The sequence below is a fragment of the Bolinopsis microptera genome, chromosome 12 (genome assembly GCF_026151205.1).
Source record: "Bolinopsis microptera isolate Bmic1 chromosome 12, MBARI_Bmic_1.0, whole genome shotgun sequence".
NCBI lineage: Eukaryota > Metazoa > Ctenophora > Tentaculata > Lobata > Bolinopsidae > Bolinopsis > Bolinopsis microptera.
In genome coordinates this window covers 11,979,974-12,004,820 of record NC_087083.1, presented here as the reverse complement: position 1 = coordinate 12,004,820, position 24,847 = coordinate 11,979,974, and the positions used below count along the sequence as shown (strand labels likewise).

General features: G+C 37.3%; 2 protein-coding genes across 2 annotated transcripts in view; both read right to left on the bottom strand.

Moving 5' to 3' along the window:
• The window catches only part of LOC134824138 (zinc finger protein 236-like), a 108,068-nt gene extending 86,326 nt beyond the window's left edge, over positions 1-21,742 (bottom strand). Inside the window, exon 1 of the mRNA XM_063835871.1 lies at positions 21,735-21,742. The gene's annotated coding sequence lies outside the window, so the exon portion shown is untranslated. The remainder of the gene's footprint in view (positions 1-21,734) is intronic.
• Positions 1-24,847, bottom strand: part of LOC134824344 (NAD(P) transhydrogenase, mitochondrial-like) — a 1,149,555-nt gene that overhangs the window by 883,305 nt on the left and 241,403 nt on the right. The gene's annotated exons all lie outside the window — the stretch shown is intronic.

Here is a 24,847-nt window from a genome sequence, read left to right as displayed (position 1 = left end):
GCTTAACTTCGTGAATATGATGAGGGTAGGTGTAAGGGTTCCCTATGTGGGTTCCCACCGTTATCATAGTCTGATGCAGGATCTGGACTGTGTTGTAGTTGTCCGCTAGTGTCAGCTTCTTCTTCTGCGGGTTATTTAGTTTTAGACTAGCATATTCGCCACTGGTGACTGGGCGAGAGGTCAAGCGGGAATATTTGGACAAAAAGGTATAAATTGAACTTTTCTCTTAATATATAATTGAGTATTAATTATGTTTTACAAACAACGAGAAATCAATTTTTCTTTTCTGTATCTGGAACTGAAAGGAGAAGTTGCTGAAAACATAAGGAACAGTTTTACATCAATAACTTGTTTCAGGTATCCTTTGGCAGTGGCTCGTATCTGAACATTAGCATGGTCTCCTATACCCCCTTTACTAATGTCTCGACTGAGCAGCAGGTACCATGCAGGTATCGCTACGTTTCGGCATGCCATAGTCATGTTGTCATATTTAGGATGACCAACAGGATATGGCTGCTGGCAAGCCTTCACGAACCTATCATGTCCGAGTTAATCACCTGAAGTTATTTGGAATGATCCCGAACCATAAAACCTTAGAGCGGCAAGAAGTTTAAAAAGAGATGGAACAAGGTTGCCTCTCTGTCTAGTTGAGGCGACGAAATCGTCTTCTATGAGGCTAAGAATGTCTGCGGTTCCCTGCTTTGTATATTCGATATTTCTTATAAAATGCTTTGTCGTCTAGGGTATGAAGAGGGTTCAGTCTATGAACTAATTATAACGATCTACAAGTACTCAAGTACAACTTTATTTCTAAAAAGTATGAACAACGTTTTGAATGACGTTTCCATACAGTCCTTTCCTCTCTCCCACGTTTCCGTCCTGTTTTTACTCTTTCTGCTAAATACATTGACTGGGAAACAATAACAGCTTTAAAATTTAAAAATGGTATATGTGCTGATATACCAATATAGAATGTGGTCCCACATGTCTTATCACTTATTGCTAACCTCTTTCCAATACTATTAGTGAACCAATGATAAAATAAAATAGTTATTATATAGTTATTTGAATCTATCAAATAGCCGGAGGAGCACTTTCCACTCCCATCCTCCCTCTCGTATAACGTGAGAGAGCAGATGGGTTTGCCCTCGTGCCTACTCCCCCTTGGTATTAAATAAATAAACTCTGTTTCACGTATCTGTGTTAAAACAAATCTATAACTCCTTTTATACCAAACGGTGTTTTTATCAAATCTAAATCAAGTTGATTCAAGATAAAACTCTGATATATTGAATACGATTTTACTCGATTATTCTAAAAGCTATTAATTAAATAATAAATACAAGCTAATTGATTAATTAATAGTACAATAATTACTCTGATATATAACGACAGTTACCACATATTGAAATTTTACAATAATCTATAAAATCGCATCTAAAGCTTACTGTGCTAAATAATAATAATAAATTTATGCTTTAAGCTTATGCAGTACCAATAACAGGAAACTGTTCATCGTAGCAAGACACACCAGAGCATGTCCCAACACATGGTTCGGACTACCTTAGTGCCTTAACTTTTGTTTGAGGTTTTTTCTCATTCTCTCGCGGTGAAACGCTCTTCTTTCTCCTTCTCTTCTTTCTCTCTTCATTGTCTCCAACTTCCCCTCCTCGCTTCAGGGTCTGAAATATTCTCTGTGTCAGCTGCTGGATAAAAAGATACAATAACGTTGCTAGAGTTTCTTTCTAATATCCCATCGGCCCGTTCCTATAGAAGTTATAGATGATTCTGAGTTCAATTGACAAATTAAGGAAGACAACTAAATACACAAATATACAATAATACATAGACCGCCTACCTTGCACGTCGAGCAGGGGTTATCAGGGTGGCAGGGACCCATCTAGAATCCCTAGTTTGATTAACAGTTCCCTCCATTCTTGGCAGTTTCTTCTCTTCACTGGAGTTTTAACGTCAAGTTGAAGTAGACACTTCTTTACTGAATCCGAAAAGTATATTTTGCCATTCCGATAAGTGTAGAGGGACATGACTATAGGAAATTATAATCCCTCTATTAATTCGGGGTGTCTTTTCACCGCATAGCCAACACTCTTCTCTAGAATTTGGATGCCTTGTGCGTTGAGGTGCAACGCCAACGGTATCCTTCCGTCATATCCGTATTATGATTTGAGTGTCTCTTTAAAACTCCATAGCTCTGGTTCCGAATGAGCACTGCGGGGAATTTTTCGCGAACCTAAAAATATGAGATGAGTTATCATTTGTTACAAGTTTACAACTGTTAAAAACTTCAAGAGCTGACGTACCGCAGATTGTTGTGATGGTAGCCATATTGAGATATTGTCAACAAATTATCGATCTGAATGGATAGATTTTTGGTTATAAGAACTAAGTCAGCATTTTTAATTTGAATTCCTTGACCAAAAGCATTACATTTACCTCTTTATCGTGCAGTAGCATAGAATTGAAAATCCTAGACCTTGCGGAAATGGCGGGGCTTAAACTTGGTGGTATTTCCACCACATATAATGGTCATTATCAAAACCCTCTCCTTTTCCTTTACCTTCTCGTAGCTGAGCTTCCCTAGGAATAAATTGTGGGAGCTTAAATTTGTGTTATTGCTATATTATTTGTGAAAGTTGTCGGCACTTGTATGCTTGCAAAATTATATTCTTAAACGTTTCATTATCTAATGATATTTACCCCCAGCTTTCAGAACTATAGAGTTTGATAAGGCCGAGGGGTGGGTGCTGTTTTTGTCCCCTTTCTTTTCCACAGCAGAGGTGTATGGCAAGAGGCAGCGTTTCCCTCCATCCTCACCCTCTGCCAGGTAGAATGTGGGCGTTCTTATAGCGACGCCTTTATAAATAGTGCCTCTAGGGACAAGGTAGATATACTCAGTCTCTCGTACCTGTAATAAAGTGTTGTGTTAAGGTGTTAAGTTAACTTTACAATTCGCTGTATATTATCAAACAGCGTGTTTATTATAGTTAAATTACTTTGATAAAAGATAAAACTAATAAAAGCGATTCAAAAAGGATTTGTTGTATAGATTATAAAATCACCTCGCTCAAAACCTCTTTTGTCACTCCGCGTGCATATCCTATGTCAGCCATTTTCTATCTATCATAGGTGATGGGTTTTTGAGGTATCTCTATAATAGTCGGCTGTTCCAACTAGTGTCTTCCACAACGTACAAAAAATCGAGTAACCTTCTTAATACCTAAATGGATGCAATTGTAAACTGTAAAAGAATTATATCATAGCTAAAAGCAGCCTTTTGTGCTCACACAATGCTCTATTTCCAGTGTCTAATAATGGTTTGATGTTACTGATGTGCTTAGCTACCGTTATAAATAATAATAATATATAAAATGTGAATTTTAATTAGTTCTAACCTTCTTCATGTCTGGCAGTGTTGTTTTAGAGGGTTTGATGTCATTTAAAAGTTTAAACCGATCATGAAGACAATATCAGAGCATTGTCTCATTTTAAAAACAACGTCCTTCGTTAGCAGCAAAGACATCTTATTCGTCTCCAACTGGAGATATCATCTCCGAATTTTCGCAACAATATTATATTGTGGCAAAACCACATGGTTTCCACGCCCAATAGGCTGTCCCCTGTTCATAAAAATGATCTGTAACATAGATGTCTACGCTTCCCAATGTCGAAAACTTGCTCGAGATATTTCTGTCTAGCTTCAGAATAGCATTCTGTTGTACTGAAATCCCTCTTCAGACATGAGTTGAGCTTGAATTTCTTTTTTTTTGTAAGGAGATTTTATTTTGATACTTCTATTCTTGATATTGTCAAATGTTTCTTGAAGGATTCTCTTCTTAAATGAGACAATGTCGAAAATGCTTCTTTCTTTAAGTGCTGCTTGTTTGCACGTGACCACTGGCGGACAGTTCATACGTTTTGAGCTTATTATTAGTGTCGAGGTAACAATTGTTCTGAATTTCTGGCAGCATTGCGAGGGTTATTGTGGTCGTCAAGCCGAATCTTGTTGATTTCGGAAGGTACATAAGTTTCATGCTGTGAATTAATAAAATAAAATAAAATAAAATGAAATTTAAAAATAAAAAAGTTATGGACAGTTTAACTTTAGATAAGCGATTGAACAGCGTCCAACATCTTATGTAACAGTAACTCTCTTGCTATCGCAGATTATCTGTGCTCCCGCAATCTCCCTGTAGAGGAGACTATGCTCCTCGGGATTGAGGAGGAGTAACCACTCACAATAGCATACGTGCAGCATTTCTTCCCCCACCCTCACGAGGAAACGGTCTCCCCCACATTTAATTACAATTCCGGAACCGACCATGTTGCTAATTGGTTGATTACTAAACAAAATGTTTTATTAAATATTTGTTTTATTAATTACTATAATCAACAATATTTTTCAACCTCATGCTACAACACGTAACCTCTAGCAGAGTGGCTGATTCTCTTGACTTTGTTAGAACGTCAATGTCAGCATGTAACAATTATAAATCATCAATTAGTTTAATTAATATATTTATTTAGTTTGATTCTTCGTTTCTTCTTTTCTTTGAAATCTGCATTCCGCATACTTGTGTTCCTTGGAATCGCAGTTGCTACACACACCTTCTTCTGCGAAAAAATATAAAAATAAAATAACTATCTAATTATCACTTCTTATATGCCACACGAATATCTAAATTACCGTGCAGCTGTAGATAGTAATAACTGATATCCATGAGACAAGAGCTTTAGTGTTGCACAAGAAGTGCAAGGGTGACACCTACCTTTTGCTCAAGATGTTTCATTCATGTCTTTTCCTCGTGCTGAACATCAAAATGACATCTCGGTGTTCACTTAAAGGACCCCGCCCGAGAAATCACAACAAAGCTGTAATATGTAGATCTAGATAAATAAGGAATGATGTAATATAGAAGACACCTCGAGTCTAATTCGTTTTTCACTGTTGAATGATCTCCTCAGGAGATCATTCAACAGTGAAAACAACAGTGAAAACAACAGTGAAAACAACAGTGAAAAACCGTCATCTCCTGCTGCTAGGAAAAACTCGTATCGTTCGAACCATGAACGAATACACGAGTTTGCGGTTAAAGGTTCGCACTTACTGCTCGTCGCCATTTGTTAAATCTCTTTGAGAGGGACAGGACAAGAGATACACTTTATTGGTGAAACATGAAAGGCTAAAATAGTAGCATTTGATTAGTAACATAAATCAACAATATAACAGTAATTAGGGCGTGAAAATCTAGGGAGCAAGCCCTTGACAGCCACACAGCCCTGTGCGCTGTAGAATAACACATATCAATGTTGTCCCCCAGCATTTCCACGGTAATTAGCATACCTAATTTCGTGAAATATTGAACTTAGTGAGTTTACTGTTGATATCGTAAATTGTTTTTGACAATGTCAGCGTAATTTAGTTTCAATAAAGTAATTTGGTGGGTATATGCCCCATCAAATCCCGCTGTCCTGAGAAACAAGTTTCACCATTATTCTGTAGTACTGGAGGCAGATTGGGCTGCATTGTTCTGGACATCAAGAAAGCCCGTGTACAGTGAATCGCTTACTTCTGGATACTTTTCTCTGATTTTGCTGACAACACACCGTGGTATGACGACACGGTTATACCTCCCAAGTGGACAACTGTTATTCACAATGACCAGATAAGTTCGGTAAGCGAGATGACGCTTTAATCTGTTCGTGAATTCTTTACTAAGATATTGCCACATTACACTACACATTACACTGCCGCTGTCCGGTAGAGGAAAATAGTCTATTTCCGGTATTTTAGGAAGCTCCATCTTTCTCGTAACCTCTTTTTCCTCCATGAGGAATAGCTTAGAGTAAATATTTATTATTAGTTGAACAAATTACAACAAATAACTTAGTTGAAATTCGCTCATTATTCGCTGAGAATATACATAACACTACAAATTAAAATTAATGATAAAAAGTAGATTTTGCTACCAGAGCCTCTACACTAGTCTTGAGCTGTCGCTTCAATCTTTAGATTTCTCCGTTTCTTCCGTTTTCTTTTTTGGATATTTTTTCAAACACATGTTTTTGCTTAAGAACAGGGTTGAATTAAAGAATTAATTAATTAAAGAATGGGTATTTCTTAGAATTGGCGCCGTTTGCTGGCGTTTAGGAATATAAAAATTATAACAATAATAATCCCTTGTATTGCATTGCAAGCCCTGAAGTCTCTTGTAATGCAATGCCCTGAAGTCTCTTGTAAGTTCTTTAAAAACATGAAATTTCTCCTCTGGTCCCTAGGGTCAGCTGACTCCGGGCCAGAGTAAAATTACCGACTGCCAAGGTTTGATGCCTAGGCAGTTGCGACCTTTTATTGAGATCTGAGATAATAAATATTAAACACAACATTCTTCTCATAGTTTGAAAACTGTTTATACACCGATCACAAATTGAATTAACTAAGTTTGTTTGACAGATTCATGCAATATGAGGACCAATTTGTCTGAATTTTCTAAGGTCCTTGTAGTTGGCTAATGTCTAAGGTTCTGTTAAATATCAGTTTGAGGATACAACTGAAAACTGCGATGTTTTCTGCAGTACCCTTCACTAAATAGTAAATGCTGTAAGTTTTAATATATTCTCGTCTTCAATCGTTTTCCTCTCGTTACTCTAAAACTGAGCTTTGAATGAGGAAAATATCTTTTCTACATCGGAACATCTCGCTGGTCTTTGTTACAGCAGTATTCTCATCGCACCTATCAGGCCGACCGTGGGGCCGGTTATTTTTTTCGCAGCGTAGAATGTCGCGCTTTATTTCGTATATTTAACTTTGATCACAATATTCTTTACAGACATTTGTTGGTCTCTGTTGTGTCATCAGGAAACATTATCTCTTAGCTCGAAAGAGAAGCGATAGCTTCTCTTAATTAAAATTCTGCACGTGTGATATTTAAAATCTGCGTTCAATAAAAAATATTCTGTGCACGTATACAGTATAACATTGAAAATGTTGTCCAATATAAAACAATTAATCTCTCAGTCCTTGACCCCGCAAACTGGTAGGTGTCCATACTCTGTCTCCAGAAACTGTGGCACTCTAACCAGAGGTGGACGTGTAGCGTTACAAACACGTTTTCGTAAGAAACCGCAAAAGCTGCGTATGTCTCATCTTAATAGCTCGAACGCTCTCATGTCGACTGCTCCACCTTGTCGGGCATAATCGCTTCAGTGCTAGGCCCTCAGTACCCATGACTTCTTGCCAGCGGAGGTAGCTCGAACCAATGAAGGTGTAAATCTGAAGAAGTGTCGTGAACGGTCTTTGTACGAAATAATTTTGACGTTTATAATTTCATACCACTATCAACTGGTGTGATTTTAAACAGTCTCTAAATTAAGACTGATGATTTGAGATTTAACAGACCTGGGCGAGGCAGTCAAAAAAGTCTTTGAAACTGTGCCAGTCTAACCAGTAGTGGCCATGTAGCGTTACAATTTTAACATTCCAAAGCTCTCATGTATCCCTTTCTTCATAGCCAGAAGAAACTTTACCTTAGTCTGTTCGACTCGTTTTCTACCTCCTTCCTCATTCCGGCATTCCCCATTCCAGGACTTTTATGTGGCACTACTTCTAAAGTGATACTTAAAGCAAATTTCGTGGCCCTTTGTGAGATCACGTGTCTATTGTCACGTGGGTTATGTTCTTCAGAATTATCTCAACTTTACTGTAACCGACAAAAAAGTTTATTTTTAGTTTAAAACATTATTATACAATTACTATGTTAAAAGTATTTTATTAGGTAGGTTATAATATAAATCTTGACCCAACAAGTGCAGCAGTTTCGTAAGCTATAACAGCTGACCGAACTGCAGTATGCAACTGGCGGGTCTTTGACTTTAAGTTCTCGATGGTCCCCTTAACCACTTTCAAGGTTGTTTCTCTGTGTTCTGTGTCCTCGGGTGTTGCTGAATGTGGTAACATTATTTATTTCTACATTTATGTTATTTTTTATTATTTATATTTTATTATTTTTTATTATTTATTTTTTTATTATCACACGTGCAGATACTGAATACGTTATAACCTATTTAGTATCTGCACGTGTGATAATGAAAATCTGCGTTCAATAAAAAATATTCTGCACGTATACAGTATAACATTGATAATGTTGTCCAATATAAAACAACTAATCTCTCAGACCCCGCATACTGGTAGGTGTCCATACTCTGTCTCCAGAAACTGTGCCACTCTAACTAGTGGTTGACGTGTAGCGTTACAACTTTAACAAGCGAACACCTACCTTTTATATTGTTAGTTCCCACCATGACGTACACAGCATCTATCTGCGGCAGGTTCCGAGAATTGATGTTGGTTACCTCGTCTGCCACGTGCTGGGTGTCCATACCACGGTAAGAAAAAACATGTAGTCCACGGTATAATTTCGGATATAAACGTGTAGTTTCTTCGTTACAAACACGTTTTCGTAAGAAACCGCAAAAGCTGCGTATGTCTCATCTTAATAGCTCGAACGCTCTCATGCCGACTGCTCCACCTTGTCGGGCATAGTCGCTTCACTGCTAGGCCCTCAGTACCCATGACTTCTTGCCAGCGGAGGTAGCTCGAACCAATGAAGGTGTAAATCTGAAGAAGTGTCGTGAACGGTCTTTGTACGAAATAATTTTGACGTTTATAATTTCATACCACTATCAACTGGTGTGATTTTAAACAGTCTCTAAATTAAGACTGACGATTTGAGATTTAACAGACCTGGGCGAGGCAATCAAAAAGTCTTGAACTGGCCCTAACCAGTGGTGGACTTGTAGCGTTACAACTTTAACATTCCAAAGCTCTCATGCATCCCTTTCTTCATAGCCAGAAGAAACTTTACATTAGCCTGTTCGACTCGTTTTCTACCTCCTTCCCCATTCCCCATTCCCGGACTGTGCTAAAACTAATGTCGTCCCTGATCACAGCCCTAATGCCAATGTGTCTGTCGGTGACAAACTTGAACTGAGACACACCTTTTGCGATAATCTTTTTTTAAAGTTCTCTACACCCAGCCCGCTCTAGTTCTTCGAAGTTCAATCCCTTGTGAGCGATGAAGAAAGCTATGATAAGACCAGACGTGTGGTCCATTATGATATAAACACAGAACTTGGCGCAATGCCCGGGAGAATCAAACTGACCATCACCCGACAAAATTTTGGTATCCCTTGCATTTAGCTGTGCCATGGCGGCATCACGAATTGGTATGAAATAATTGTACACAACCGGATTAAACCACGTCTTCGTAATATTTATGAATCGAGATCTGTTCAGAAACGGCATTTTCATTGCTGCCATGACGGCTTGAATTGCAGTGTAACCGATTCCACAGAGATTTAGGGTTGAAGTAAAGAGAATGTTTATGAGGTATCTTTTATGACTAACAGGGGATGATGTCCAAGTTCCAGTATGAGGGGTTTTACGATTCGAGCACCTGTACTGAATTTTTACACAAAGTCCCATAACACAGCTTCCAACGATCGCGTTCTTACTCCCACATTCTGGGCACCATTTGAATAGCTGTAACAGGTGGTTCATCGAAATAATTGCCTATACAAACTCCCCTAAAATTCCAAAGCTCTCATGTATCCCTTTCTTCATAGCCAGAAGAAACTTTACCTTAGTCTGTTCGACTCGTTTTCAACCTCCTTCCCCATTACCGGACTTTCATATGGCACTACTTCTAAAGTGGTACTTTAAGCAAATTTCGTGGCCCTTTGTGAGCTCACGTGTCTGTTATGTTCTTCAGAATTATCTCAACTTTACTGTAACCGACAACACAAGATTATAGGAGTCGTGTTCAAGTCTATAATTTTTCGTTTAAAACATTATTATACAATTACAATGTTAAAAGTATTTTATTAGGTAGGTTATAATATAAATCTTGACCCAACAAGTGCAGCAGTTTCGTAAGCTATGACAGCTGACCGAACTGCAGTACAGTCCAGAATTATCCTCGTATTACTCAGGTTCACGACAGAAGCTGACATAACAGCTTGATTCTTCAACAAAGATAGGATCCTGTTGTATGTGTCCGTGAGCGAGATGCATTCTATATGAGCTTTGTCTAGGATTGCCATATATTGGCCACCGTCTCTGATATAAAGATATAACTGACTGTAGTAGCATCGCTTGTCCTCGAACAGTTCAGATAACACCTCTTCAAGCTTGCACTGAACTTTGACGTACAGTTTAGGGATGATAACTTTTTCTGACGGTATGTTGGGTATGTTGAATCTTCGATAACTGCACACTTTGTCACGTGCTGCTTAACTAAATACCAGGAATACTGTATTTTATATAAGGTATTTTTGTAATACTGTAATACTAAATGTAATATTTCATAAGACGATTTCAAAGCAGATGCTTGCGTTCTAAAAGGAGTAAACTTAATTGTAAGATATATTATAAGAATTAAATAGTTGATATGCATTGATATTTCAATAGTTGATAGTCAAATGCACTTCCACTATCGTAGAGGAAGATATTTCAGTCCCAACTTGTTTATCATTGTCTCTGGTTTAAACTAGCACTATCCGGTGAATATAGAATCCATATTAATTGGGTTGCCATCTTTTTTCTGATATCGACTATCGACTTGGTCGCTATGTTGTTAATTATTGCAGGCACACCTGTTAAAAGTATTATACTAGGTATCTTGGAATACTGTGAATAATATTTCAGAAGACATATTATTATCGATTTCAAGGCAGGTTCTAACAGTATACACTTGATAGTAAGATATTGTGTTATAACTATAATTTTTATAAATAAGAATTAAATAGTTAAATGTGTTCTTCTCTCCATTTGTTATAGAGGTTAATAGCGTTACTGGGTGTCTCCAGGAATTCAGCCTCAAGCCTCCAGCTCTTTATAATCTATACAAATATATAATCTAATAATCTTCATAATCTGTTAGAACAATCCGACACGTCACGACGAAAACGTGTAGCGATTGCGTTCTCAAATTGTTCTACCTCACTAGCCGGAAAATTTTTAAGAAAATTAGACAATTTTGACGCATTTTCCAGTTCTTGAGGGACACGAATTTACGTTAGCAGCAACTAAAAGAAAAAGCAAATTAATGTAAGTAGTCCGAATTTAAACTTGACAGTACATACTTCACAATCTCTTTTAACTACACATTAGTACTACACTTACTATACATACACACAATGATAATAATATAGACAAACTTCAAACAACTACTGACCTTGAAATCCGAATAATACTCGAGCTTCGTGCGATTCTGATATCAAAACTTTCCAAAGTGTGATTATCTGCTGGGGTAAAGAGCGATAAACTGGTTGCCAATGTTCTCTATGTCAAGGGAGTCCGTTATATTACGGTGGTAATTCAACACAGCCAGATTGTTAAACCTTTTATCGTTCATCGTAGATCTCAACCACGATTTCGTCCGTCTCATGAGGGAAAAGGTTCGTTCTGCTTCTGTGCTTGTAGCTGGCAGTAGAAGCATCACCTTAAGCAAAGTCAAAATTCCAGGGAATAGGCTAGCATCTTCCAAGTGTTTTTGGCATGCTTCATGCATGTCTCTAAGACATCTTAAATCTTCCCCTTCCATCGAGGTCCGGAAGGCGTCATGCTCAAGAGAAAACTTTCAAGGATAGAGTATGTTTTATAGGCCTTTTCTTGAAACCTAGCCTCTAGAACAGTAACCATCGAATCGATGGCCGGATAGAACTGCTCAGTCCTGTAAAACTCCTCCGATGTCTGCGGATGTTCTTCCCTCGAAAGTGATGTGTGACCATCCACAACAACCAATGTGCTGTAGTTAGGTCGTCGCCTTTTTCTAGGGAGCTGTGGTTCTTCAACTGAAGGGGTTACCCTTGCTATTCTCTCAAACTACAAGACTGTGAATGGTGAATTTATTTCAGTTAAGCACCAAATCAGTGCCCGCGAAACTGGTGCCGTACCGAAGGTATTCTCATTATTTTCTCTGGAAAACCATGATGTTGTTGATTTCATATTCTCTCGAATTTTCTGGAAATCCATGCAAAATTTAATAGTTAATTAGTTTACTCTTTGTAGAGGGAAGGCTGCACGAGTGGGTGGATTAGAAGATCTGATTAACTAATAGAAGCTATGTAAACAAAAAATGTAACATCAGATGTATCGGCCATTCAAGAGTTTCCCGCCGGTAAAAGAAATCGGTCCATTCCCTTACATAGTTCTCTTACACAAATCTTCTAGACCTCTAATTATGTTCTCCTATGTCAACAATATTTGAAGGAACGCGCAAGTACCAAACGGAATAGAATTGGATGAAGTTCGTGCGCGCGTAACGTAATCACACAAAACAACAATAGTAGTAATACAAATATTCTAGCCGCGCTGGGATCAGCCTAAAATATTGCAAGTCAATGTATGTACGATCTTCATTGGAGTAGTCAGTAAAACAAGGACATGATACTATGTGTGGGGACTACGGACCCCATCATAACCCATTTCAAATTTGCCGCCTGGTTACATAGCACTGAAATACAATATAATTCAATATACAAATTCAATATTTCGCCAAACATCTCAATACAGAGTATTTCATAGTTATTTTCGTAGTTTTGACTTGTTACCTAGAAGTTCATCACGGGGACAACATGATCTTGGTGTTTCCTCCTTTTACATTGCTCAGGGTTATCTATACTTTTAACAGGTCTTTTAATGACAGTCAGGCATAATGGTTTGCCCGCTGGTTCTTTATTTCTACTATGTTTCTGAAATAGTTTAGTCACGGTGGAATAGTCAAGCTTAATTCTTTTTAAATACTATATTATGAAATTGATATGTTGCCTTGATGTTATGATTCTTATTTAAGTAAGAGATTGACAGATACCGATTGGTGCTGTGGGATCGTATTCTTTCAATAGCGTGGCGGGCAACGTTAAAACAAAGGTCGTCTGGGGGGCCGTCATCATTCAGGAATTCATATATAGGTTTATCCATTCTGTAAGTTTTCTTGAAAATCAGTCGGTTTTCATAGATTTTCAGAAATAATGCCTTACATAATTTTTGGTTCATACGTTGGGCAGGTTTACAAAATTAGCTGCTTTCTGGTTTCGACTGCTATAATTTCAGAGAAACAACAGAAACAATGATTAATGTACATTTTAATGTCAGTTGTTGTCTGGGCATCATTTTTAGTCATCGTGAGCTCTGTTCTCTTATCTCTGAGGAGTAAGATAACACGTTATGGTCTTTCAATTTTTGTCATGTGCGAATTACTAGATTGATTGTACAAATATGTGTAACATTGTTTCAATATTGACTTTAAAGATAAACATACTCCAACATGCGGTACTGTGTTTGAAGCTGCACAATCTGTGTAGCTATCTTGCCCATTCGGGCTGCCCGGCTAGACCGCTCGCGCTTCATGCGGTCGTATCTCCTATTGGAGGATCTGACCCGGTACCTCAGGTCGACCTCCTCTAACTCCATCCAGGATAACCCTCTGCCGTTGTCGAGCCTGAGGTACCGGGGCAGCACCCTCCCCAGTGTGGAGATCCTCACGCTCTTCTCTTTCGTCATCTCCAGGCTGTACCGCGACAATTGCCGCATCAGCCAACTGTGAAATACATAAATTAGAACTTATGTATTATTTCGTTGATAATATCCGGTTATCCAACTATCAGTATTTATATGAACGACCCCTTGACATCATCAATATAAATACATAATATATTAATATATCGACCAATTACTTCACTTACCGCCATATTTCCCTCTCTCGGGTCCTGATGGATTAGGGTTCTCTTTGAACGCACTCGGTTTGAGGCCATGAGTGGTTGTCGAAACCCCACAGAAAAATCTGTTTCCTGTGATGGTTCGACAACCACCCATGGCTCCGTTCAGCTCCTCGATTGCAGTACTAGTAGACGATGTATGTTCTACAATAAGAATAAAAATTATTGCGGAACAAATCAACTAATTGAACGCTATAACTGTTATATATAACAGTTATTAGACACTTCCAATATAACACTTTGTATCCAAATTTCAAATACGTAATTGTAATGTATAATAATTCATGAAAGATTTATTGCATTGAAGTCTTCCAACAACAATTAGCAGACGCCGAAACATTTAATGAGAAAATTAGGGATATTTGGTGCATTTTCCTGCCATCTTTACCTGCCTTAGCCAGGAAAACTAGCCTATTCAAACAATTGTACTACTATTATATCCAGTAATTATTGTATGTAATATAACATGATGGTACTTGCTCATATAAAAATGAAAATAAAAACATCACAATTTTACTCAAATTATACATTCAATCTACGAGATTTTTTTCCTCCACTCAGATAGAAAGTCTTCAAAGCTAATAAGTAGTTCCTTCTCGAAATGGAGTAAGGATAAAAGTTTTCGTCTTGTATCCCTCGTCTTCTCCCATGCTAGACAATTTTCGTTCCAATTATTGCTCTCCGCGATGTCTTTTGCCTTGGTGACCCATGTGTTTTTCCTGTCAGTGTTCACTCTGTTTCTAGCTGAAAATGAATTTTCAACCTTACATGTTGAATATCCGGTTACTACAGCAGCTCTTAAGAGCGCAGATATCACAGGCATGAACTCCTCGTTCTGGCAAAATAGGAACATTCTGCTGATGATATCCCCATCGCCAAGTCCTTCCTTCTTTCTCTCGGCCTCACTGCGAGTAAATCTTCTTTTAAGCATATCTTTATCGGCAGGATCTGGACGTTAATAATTCATAAGTTGGCAATAATTTTACGCCACGTCTTAACTTTCCATATTTGCATTGTCGAATTTATGGATTATCAGCTATGTTTAAAGGATAAGTTTTAATAAAAAATCTTAGTTTCATTGTATAATATCCGGAATCCGGATCGGATGATTATTCGTTTATCGAAGAAATAAAATGAATAAAAATATTTTTCTTACCCGCAATCAATCTGTCTATTACGAAAAAATATGGACGTTCTGCTCCATCCGCGTCTATGTAGAACGCCCTGCATTTAGCCCCGACTTCCTTTCTGACTTCCGTGATCTGAAGACATTCCTGTTGAATAAGGCCAATTTCTCTAGAGTAGAAAGTATTAATTATACACAGACCCTCTAGTCTGTGATGACTTGAACTTGGTAACTTTCAGTAAATAAGTCAATTCAGCTGAATTTGGTGGTTTTTTAATGGTTCGCCTTTTTACAGACATAAATATGTTACTTAGGGTTTATTATAGTTATATTAAAGATATTTAATCAAGTGTTTTAGCTATATCAGCTTATAGTGCAATGGCTGGGTGTTGATTTTAAGCTCTCTACTAGATAGGGTTGCTCAGACATTATAATTATTTTTGAAGGTTGTGTTTACGGATTAACATAAATAGTCCCTAAAACCTTGGAATTGTTTGCAACTCTAGCAATTAACTTACAAATTCAGACCACTTATAGTCTAAAATTACTTACTAGTCTATCCAATGGCAGAACCTCTTGTGCAAAATTAGGGTAATCCAAGAAGCTGACAGTTGCCCACTTTGGGTTTCCTACCTCTCCAGGACGTGTTGTGGCTCTGCATGTTCTTTTGGATGATCGGTTCATCTAGGAGATGCAAGAGATAGATTATAATCAGAATTAGAAACAACAACAAGAGGAAAAAATATGAATAAAAATATTTCTCTTACCGGCAATTGATTTGTTTATTACGACAAAATATGTTGTTTCTACTCCACCAATTGTGTATAAGACCTTGCATTTCGCACCTTTTTCCTTTTGAACATCCGAGACATTCCTATTGCGTCAGGCCAATTTCTCTAGACTAGATTTTAGTCAATATTAATTATACACAGACCCTCTAGCTCTCTAGTCTGTGATGACTTGAACTCGGATACTTTCAGTAATTAAGTCTCCGAAAAAGTTCTTAATTCGGCCGACTGAATTTGGCGGTTTTTCAAAATTTTCGCCATTTTACAGTCATAACTATGTTACTTTAGGTAGGTTATGGAACTGCTGGCCCAATCAGAGACAATCCACGTGGTCTACTGCATAATCACTCATGCGTGTCACGTGAAAGATTTCCTCTATTCCATTGGATGCTTACTTGTGGGCACGTGTAAAACCGGTTTTTATTTACAGAAAATACTCCAAACAACTTATTGAGTAACGCATTTTTTGGCAGATCTTTTAGTATTGAGTTTTGAGGTGAAATTAAGAGGATCAGCGTGCAAGAACCCGGCCCCATTCGATATTTTTGTGCTAGGAATCTTCATTTATTTTGATATCTCATCACTTATCATGATTTCTCGCATTTTAAATTGCTTTCTATTGTACTTTCAATAGAAAGTTGCATCAGCAGTTCCATAACTCACCTTAAAAGCATTATTTTATTAACAAAAGATTTAGTGCTAGTAATAAGATAACTGACAATTTAAGTTAAAATAACATAAAAGAATGATCATATATTATTAATTAATAATCTATTGAAAACGATACTTTTTATTTCCCAGGAAATGAAAGTTCTGTAGCAATATTTTGTTGTGTGTTTATTGTACTCGTATGCTATGCTTGCTGAAACCTTCTCCAAACAGTCGTCTGATCGTCTTGCTAAGTGTATAAACCCCGATTGGTTTTGTCGTGTACCATATATTTACATGAATCGGGTTCGCGGCCATCTTCTTCGGCGTGAAAAAGAGTGCCTTGGAGGGATCCGCCTCCTCTGGCAGCTTCGACATATAGAGATCGCGTGATAACGTAAGTTATAAAGCTACAAATTCCTTCCCGATGAGAAAATTGCGGTTTCATCAAAAGATAACGCTGCTGTGAATATTAACTTTGAGACGTCTTGCAAGCCAATATAGTGAATCAAATATCCATTCAAATGAAAAAATTTAAAAATGCGTAGATTTTTGTTCATGTTGGACACTATTATCAAGACCTTAAGTTATGTACTGCGAGGGACAGTGACTTTAATTAATCTTGCTAGTTTATTTATCGCTATTAGAGCAATCCTGACATTTACAACAATTTTTGATTATTACAGCACATATTGTTACCGTATTCATTTTTAAAATATTAATTCCCCTGCTAATTAATTAATTGAAATATCGTAGTTAAAGAGCACTCAAACTACATTATAGTTTTGTCCGGTGTCCGACTTTCTTGAAGTTTATTGTTAACAATAGAAGACGTATTAGTGTAGCTAGTATCACATTAAAAATTGGATGGAGATGAAGGTTTTTAGCACGGTTGTATTTAAATTTCTCAAGATATTGAACTATTAAAGTCTTGATTTTCAAATCATGTTCTGCCATCTCTATTCAGATATTTTACTTTCCGATTTTTCTTCCCGTTAATCCCATTTACATTGGCAATCTCAGCCCAAATATTCGTCTTCCTTTCTGCAGAAACCGTAGTACTGAATCTACCACCGAGAATCGTCTTTTTCTTTCCAGCCAATATAAGTAAATAAGTAGTAGCCTTGTCTAGTTCTTAGAGCGTTTCTTTGGTTCTATTCCCGATTTGGTGGCATGTTGAAAAGATAACAGCGACTAGATTAATGATCTAAGGATTGACTGGAACTAAAAATATCAAATAATTGTAATCACATTCTGGTGTTGATACCTTTTTACTTTTTCCAAATTAGTTACTGATGATTTTAGCCACAGTAAAAATATAAAATACTTTAATTAGAAATTTGAAGTGAAGGAGAGTAAATATTAAGTTTCGTCAATAATATTGACGTTGAAGATGTTGAAACTGCTATGTGAGATGTCTCTGTAAATCATTCCGCAGTCTTGTAAAGTTCTGCAAAATAAAATGACTCGCTTTGGGTTGTGCTCGTCAGTCGTCAGTAAGCTCTTGAACGACATGTTTCAGTGCTCCTAACAGATTAAAATCTTTACCACCATTATCCATAATGGTGATATGTGTGTTTTTGTTCAGCGGGCTATGATGTAACACATAGGTGTTGCTTTTGGAGATTCCTAGATGCCGCATCACCTTTTTTACCACTTTAGACGGCAATGTTGCCGTCAGGTTAATCAAAATTGGTTGTTTCTGAAATGTTGATTTCTGAAAGTAAGATTACACTCTGCACTCTGCGTCCTAACGCAGTGTGATGCAGAGGTCAATATAATATAATTGTAATACATATTATACATGTATAATTATATAATTAATATAATTAGAAGTCGATTGAACTAATAGGAATACTGGGTACCAAAACTAAACCGCCCATAAAAGGTTTCAAAAATGTCTCAGCTAACTAAATATTTTCATACTGAAAGGTGACCAAAAATCGTAATGATTCGTCTTATAATAATCTAAGAAAAATCCGAATAAATATTATTATCGATTCTCCCCAGTCTTAAAATCCCGTCCCGTATAGCGGTATAGCTGTTACCCACCTGACTAAAAATTCTCTTGATAGGACTTCTTACTGTTATAGTTGTGCAGTTCTGTTGAATCATGTGAACTCGACTTATATCCCGTAGGTTGTCTCTTTCTCTGGACTCTGGTGACGTGCAGCCCATAAAACTTCTCTTTGAGTGCTTGCAAGTCCAAATGTCAAATGTTGTGGCTCCTGCTAAGTGGTCGTCCTCTGTTACTCTATGTTCAAGTACTGCTTTTGCATTTCGGTAAACTTCAGTACCTGTCTAAAGAAATCAAAATAAGGAACAAAGGCTTTTGGTCAGGTTACGTTAAATATGACTCTATCTTTTAACAGTCTCGAAAATAATGGATAGGGACAGTGGGTTAGCTTTGTAGTTTAGATATTATATAATGATCAACCTAACTGCTAAGACTGTAATGTGCTGATGGTTTTTCTTCAGGGTTTTTCTTCAGGGTGTTCTGATGATAGCTCAGAACTCCCTGTCTATAGTTTCTTCTAGAACAATATTAGGTTGAAGTGTGGATGAAAAATAATTAGAAGCTAATTGAACTAATAGAAATACAATACACTGGGGTACACTCCCATCCTTTACATTATTTCACACACAGATTATATAAAATGTTATAACCAATAATCATGTAGCTGCAGTCGAAGCGGAGTCCGTGGCTGTGGCTCCGGGGCTAGTTTCCTTTGGTTCAGGGGTGAGAGCTAAATCTCGGACGAGGTCGATAAGTTTTTCAGCTGGAATGTGCCTGAAAATTAAGAGATTACGTTAGATACCCTAATATCTTTGTTCTAGCAGCTCTAACGTTTTCACTTACTTATTTACTTATTTATTTATTTGCTCATCGGGGAGAAACCCTATCATTGTTATGCAAAAAACACTGTTTAATAAACTTTCGCAGACTCATATTCTGGTTAATAGTTAACGAGATGTGATAACATTATTTGATTTTAAAACTGTCTTTTCGTGAAGATTAAAAGTTTTCTGAGCAAAATCTGTTTACAATCTTAAGCTTAGCCAACAAGCAGTAACGAGGTAATGAGTGATGCATGCCACATCCGACATCTTCCAAAGTTCTAGGATATATGAAAATTGAAGAGAGAGTAAGGTATCTACAGGCAGCCTCATTAGAGGGGGTGCTGTTTGTACAGGTTATAATTACATGTTAAATACCCCATTAGCGGTAATAGGCTGTCAGGTTTATCATACGTTACTTACTATAATCTAATTGTCGCATGATACCTAAAATAAACAGTTAATCTAGCCTAATGGGATAGCAAGCAGATTAAAGACTGATTATCCTGCTCTAATTACACTCAGTTATTAGTAATAATTAATTACACTCAGCTATAAGTTCTATTCCTGTTTTTCTTCAGCTATCTTTATTTAGTTCGCATTCCATTGTGAACCCCCTGTAGCTGAGGAACGATAAATGACTAATTATTTGTTGTATAGTTTCTGTCAGTTCTTGCTTTGTTTCTGTCAGTTCCTGCCTGGTTTCTGCCTGGTTTCAGGTATCATTTGATATTTTCGACTAAGAGTTCCACCTCTCCTGTCTTTTCGACGGTCGACGTCATCTTTCCGTACTTTCCTCGTTTAGGATAAAATTGTTTCCTTGCTACACGTGTTAACAGGGCCAACTCCTTCACATCAAATGATTTGCTTTCTAATCTTTGTTTTATATTATACATATATTACCCTAGACTCTTTATAAATGTTGCTTATATTCGATTCCACCTTTAGTTTTCCGATTAGTCACAAAACTAATTTGTTGTTTACAATTTTAAGTAAAGATACATTAATAAGTATAATACACGTAGTACAGGTGACAATAATTAAGTAATGAAAATTAAAGATTAATAAAAATTAATTGATGATCGAAGCATTGACTGGAACTAACGTCATCTTTCCGAACTTTCCTGGTGTTACTGTTAGACTAAGATACAGTTGTTTACTTACTACACATCGTGTTAACAGGACGTAGATGCACCACCCCAACCTTAGCTAACAAATTGGTGTTTGTTTATGCAAATAATAAGCTGAAGTGATCGAAGTGATCTACGTTTACTGTAGATATACTTGGTAGTTCTAATTTAATATTTTTCAAGAATAAAATACGGCTTGTATCGTACTTATCGGACAATAATATCAATAATACGAGGATTAAAATTGTATTACTGATTGATTGAGAGTATTTACCTGTTCTATGTCCCCCCATGACGTACATAGTGGCTCCCCCGCACGTGCTGAACGGAACATGTAACAAGCAGTTACGAGAGCTGTCCGCACTTGCCGGAATAACCCACACCAATTGTCTTCTGGCGTCTGCTCTACTTGTTTTGCCAGATCCTCGTAAACAGGAATCCGACTGCTTGTATTGTACGTATTTAACCCCCCGGTACGATACGTATTTCTCCTCTTAGCTGCTGTTAGAGCTGTCCATGTACTGCTTGTATATTAGTAAAATATCATTCTCGTAAGGTACTCCTCTCCACGTAGTACAGGTGACAATAATTAAGTAATGAAAATTAAAGATTAATACAAATTAATTGATGATCGAAGGATTGACTGGAACTAAAAATATTAAATATTTGTAATCACATTCTAGTGTTAATACCTTTTTACTTTTTCCAATTTAGTTACTGATGATTTTAGCCACAGTAAAGATATAAAATACTTTAATTAGAAATTTGAAGTGAAGGAGAGTAAATAATTTATGACTTACTTTTGACCTTTTTCATTACTGGCATCATCGAGACCAGGCCAAACAGCCTCTCCATGGCCTCTTTCCGTTGATGGTTTTGCCGGAAGAGCATACCTAGCTACTGACTGGGTCAGTTCTACGGTCTATCCGTTGTTCTATGTCCGTCAGTCCGGACGCCGGCGGCGTTATTCCTGAGGCTTTACGATAGATTCTTGCTTCTTCATGGAAGCGTGGGCAAGGAATAACCCCCTGTGGTCAATTTCACTCATCTTTGTTGTTTGCATATTTGCTAGTGAAAGAGAATGTTTAAATGGCGACGTAACTACATAAGGTTGCATGTAAGCGATTGGAAGAATTCTTCTCGCCACTGACTGGGTCAGCTGGACCCGTTGCTCCATGTCAGTTAGGCCAGACGCTGGCGCTGTTACTCCCGTTGATTTCCGATAGTTTCTTGCTTCTTCATGGAAGCGTGGGCAAGGAATAACACCCCTGTGGTCGATTTCACTCATTTTTACCGTCTGCATGTTTGCTAGTGAAAGAGAATGTTGTTAACAATGGTGACGTGACTACTATTCGTTCCCGAAAGTTTCTCGCTTCCCATGTGGTCTACTTCGGAAAGCATATTGCTCAAATTATTTGTTAGCTACCTTTAGTTTGCATTCTATTGTGAACCCCCTGGGATACACATTACACTAATGTTCCAAGTATTCTATAACATTACACTTACATTTATTCAAGGTTTTCATGGGAATTTTGGGGAAACAGCACTCAGTAGCCGTGGTTTCATGGCTATTACGTTAGGAGAGTGAGTGTCAGTTTCCGCAATTTATCTGTCACGTGATTTTATGAGCTCTATCACCTCTTCTTCGCTTCTTCGCATACTCTATTTAACAAAGGTTACAACTTTATTGTGGAACGACTCCAACTTGCCAATGTGCATAAAGTGTAAGCTGTGATCGGGCAAGATTTTTGCGAGATTTCCATTTCCGCTACTTTATCTTTGTGTCCAACCTATCCCATTCTGTAGTCGGTTCATCTATATATTTTGTCCTTTCTGCTTGTTCCCTTTCTTCCCTTTCCCTCTCTGTCTCTTCCTCTATATCTCCCCACATACTTCCATTCTCCTTTTTTTCCCTTTCTTTTCCATCCATCTAGCCAGCATTTTATAAAGGAGCAACATATCATATTTCTAAAATTCATTATACGTATTTGGCACTGAGGATTGGTATTCTACATATCATGAAACGGATCCTTTGCCCGCCAATTTGAGTGTTTCTCTTTGTTTAAAATATATACTGTATATAATATAATATTATATATATACAGCTTTAATAAGTTAACTGTTTATAATCCTACGTTAAAACATTTAAAAAATGTTTAAAAATATAAAATTAATAGCTTAATCGTAAATTGGTCATAGGATACCTCATAGCTGTTGTATAATCTTGAATGAATGCGTTCGGTTTATTCAAAATGTTCCCTAGTTTACCACATTTCTTACAGTGACAATCAGCTTTGTTTGAAGGCAAACGTCGTGGATCCTAGAGGGAAAATCATTTTATTAATTGCCTACAAATAGTGATTAACGTCAGTAGATATTTTTGGCACAGGGAAATATTACAGTGGATATAATCGTCAGAAGTTGTTTTTCTAATCTTGTATTAGTGTTATATAAATTTTACTATGTCCACTGCTTAAATTATAAATACCAGCCTATCTGCTACGCTTTTCTGCAAGAATGAATACAGAACGTATTAATTCATTGCATACGCTTAAAGTATAAATGAGGTATTTGAATGGCCAAGAATGGATGCTGCATTTTTCAATTCAGCTTTTTTTTCTTAATCTTTTATAAGTCTTATATAAATTTTACTATGCTCGCGTCTACTGATATACAGTGGAATGTATTAATTCATTTATACATCTGAATGTATTAATTCATTGCATATCAGCCTATCTTGGGCGCTTAAAGTATAAATGACGTCTTCGAATGTCAAAGAATGAATGCTGTTTTCCGCAATTCGACCTACTCTTAACTTAACCTCTTCACTTAACGTACCGTACACAGTATAATTTGTTTTTAAACTTTTGGTGTGGCCGGACTCCAAGATTGTACTTAAAGGTGAACAGAGTAAACACGGGTTAGTTATAAACATATGTTGTTTGGGGCCTCACTCTGTTGAGCCGGCGGTTGTTTTTCAGGCCTTTTTCGGCTGCTTGAAGCCCGATGGAGTCAACCTCCACAAACTCCTGGGTGGCGACTACCTCCGGGGCCCTCATTATCTTTAAAAAAACTTTCACTGTTCCTAGCAGTGCAGCCACAGGGCCTTCCAAGGTCATTATCCGGACTGGCCGGGCAGGCCTTCGTATGGCCTCTATTCTGATTTTGGCCCCTCTTGATTCCAATATCCTCTTCAAGGACAGTGGTGGTGTTTCGCCGGGGACCACTCGCCTCTGTCAGGAGCTTAAAATAATCCCGAGCATGGCTGATGATAAGAAAAAGTCAATCCTTCTACTGGCAATGTTTAGACCTCGTCTTCGGCCGTGAAGAAAGTACTTGCGCTGCTAGTGTCCATGGACCTCTGCACTGTGTTGTTACCAGGAAAAATTTGAATAATTTGTTGCATAAAATTAGAGAAGAACAAGAATTCAGTCGGCCAAGTCAACTTTCTGTTGATAGAAAAGATAATTAAAAAGAAATGAAAAGAAAAAAGAAAAGAAAAGAAAAAAATCAAGGAAAAAGTGTTTTAGCTTAGAGAAGACCACTTAAATTTCTTCATCTTGTCTATTACGTTGCTTCCACGCCATGCCACAATGCTGTCCACGTGGGAGGTATGAGCTATTTTTATACAAATCACGGAATTATATAATGACAACTAAAAGTTGTAAACTTAATTATTTATTATACATCTTTTTCAACAATTAGAGTTGTTACAAATTATGTTTTTCTCACGATATAACTTAATTATTCGTCTTTGATAAAATGCCAAAGAATAATAATTACCGCAAGTATCAGTTAATTGTTGACATTTTGACTTTAATTGTTGACATTTTTCCTCAACAGTATTTAACGGATTAAAACTCTTGAAGCGCATTTAGTTGGGTTTGGTGACCTGGAACCGTGCTGATCTTTCGTTGTTCACTAAACGGCAACGCTCCCTAAATAGGTTCGGGGCCAGCTTCTTACCCACCACCCCCGTTTTTTGTTCTTGTTCCATGTCTCCTACTGTTGTGGCAGATAACATATCTCTTGTCACGTTCAGGGAATCAGGGAATGGAGGCATGTCGCCCAAGAAGTCGTGTTTATCGGGTGGAACGTACACACTGCACTCCACTACGTACCTATTAATTACTACCATAATTACTTAACGACAGGTATGAAACAAGTTGAAATGATGTTCTGATTCACATTTATCTACGATTAATTTTAGTATAATTTAATATAATTGACAAATAACAATAGTATATTCTGACCATTCTGTCTATCTGTCTACCTCCCATGTGGGGATCTCCTGACATTCCAACGACCTTTAATGCGTTTGCTGTTTTCTCAATAGCGGAAACATCCATTGTTTCCCGTCCATGTCGATGGTTACCACCTTGTTGTTGGTTCGTTCATAATCTCGACAACGTTGATCTAGTGTATGCAATAAATATAATACTGTAACGCAAAATATCTCTCTTGCCTATGGGTTCTGCCTTATTGTGAAGATCTCTCATTTTATGTGTTAGAAAGAGCGT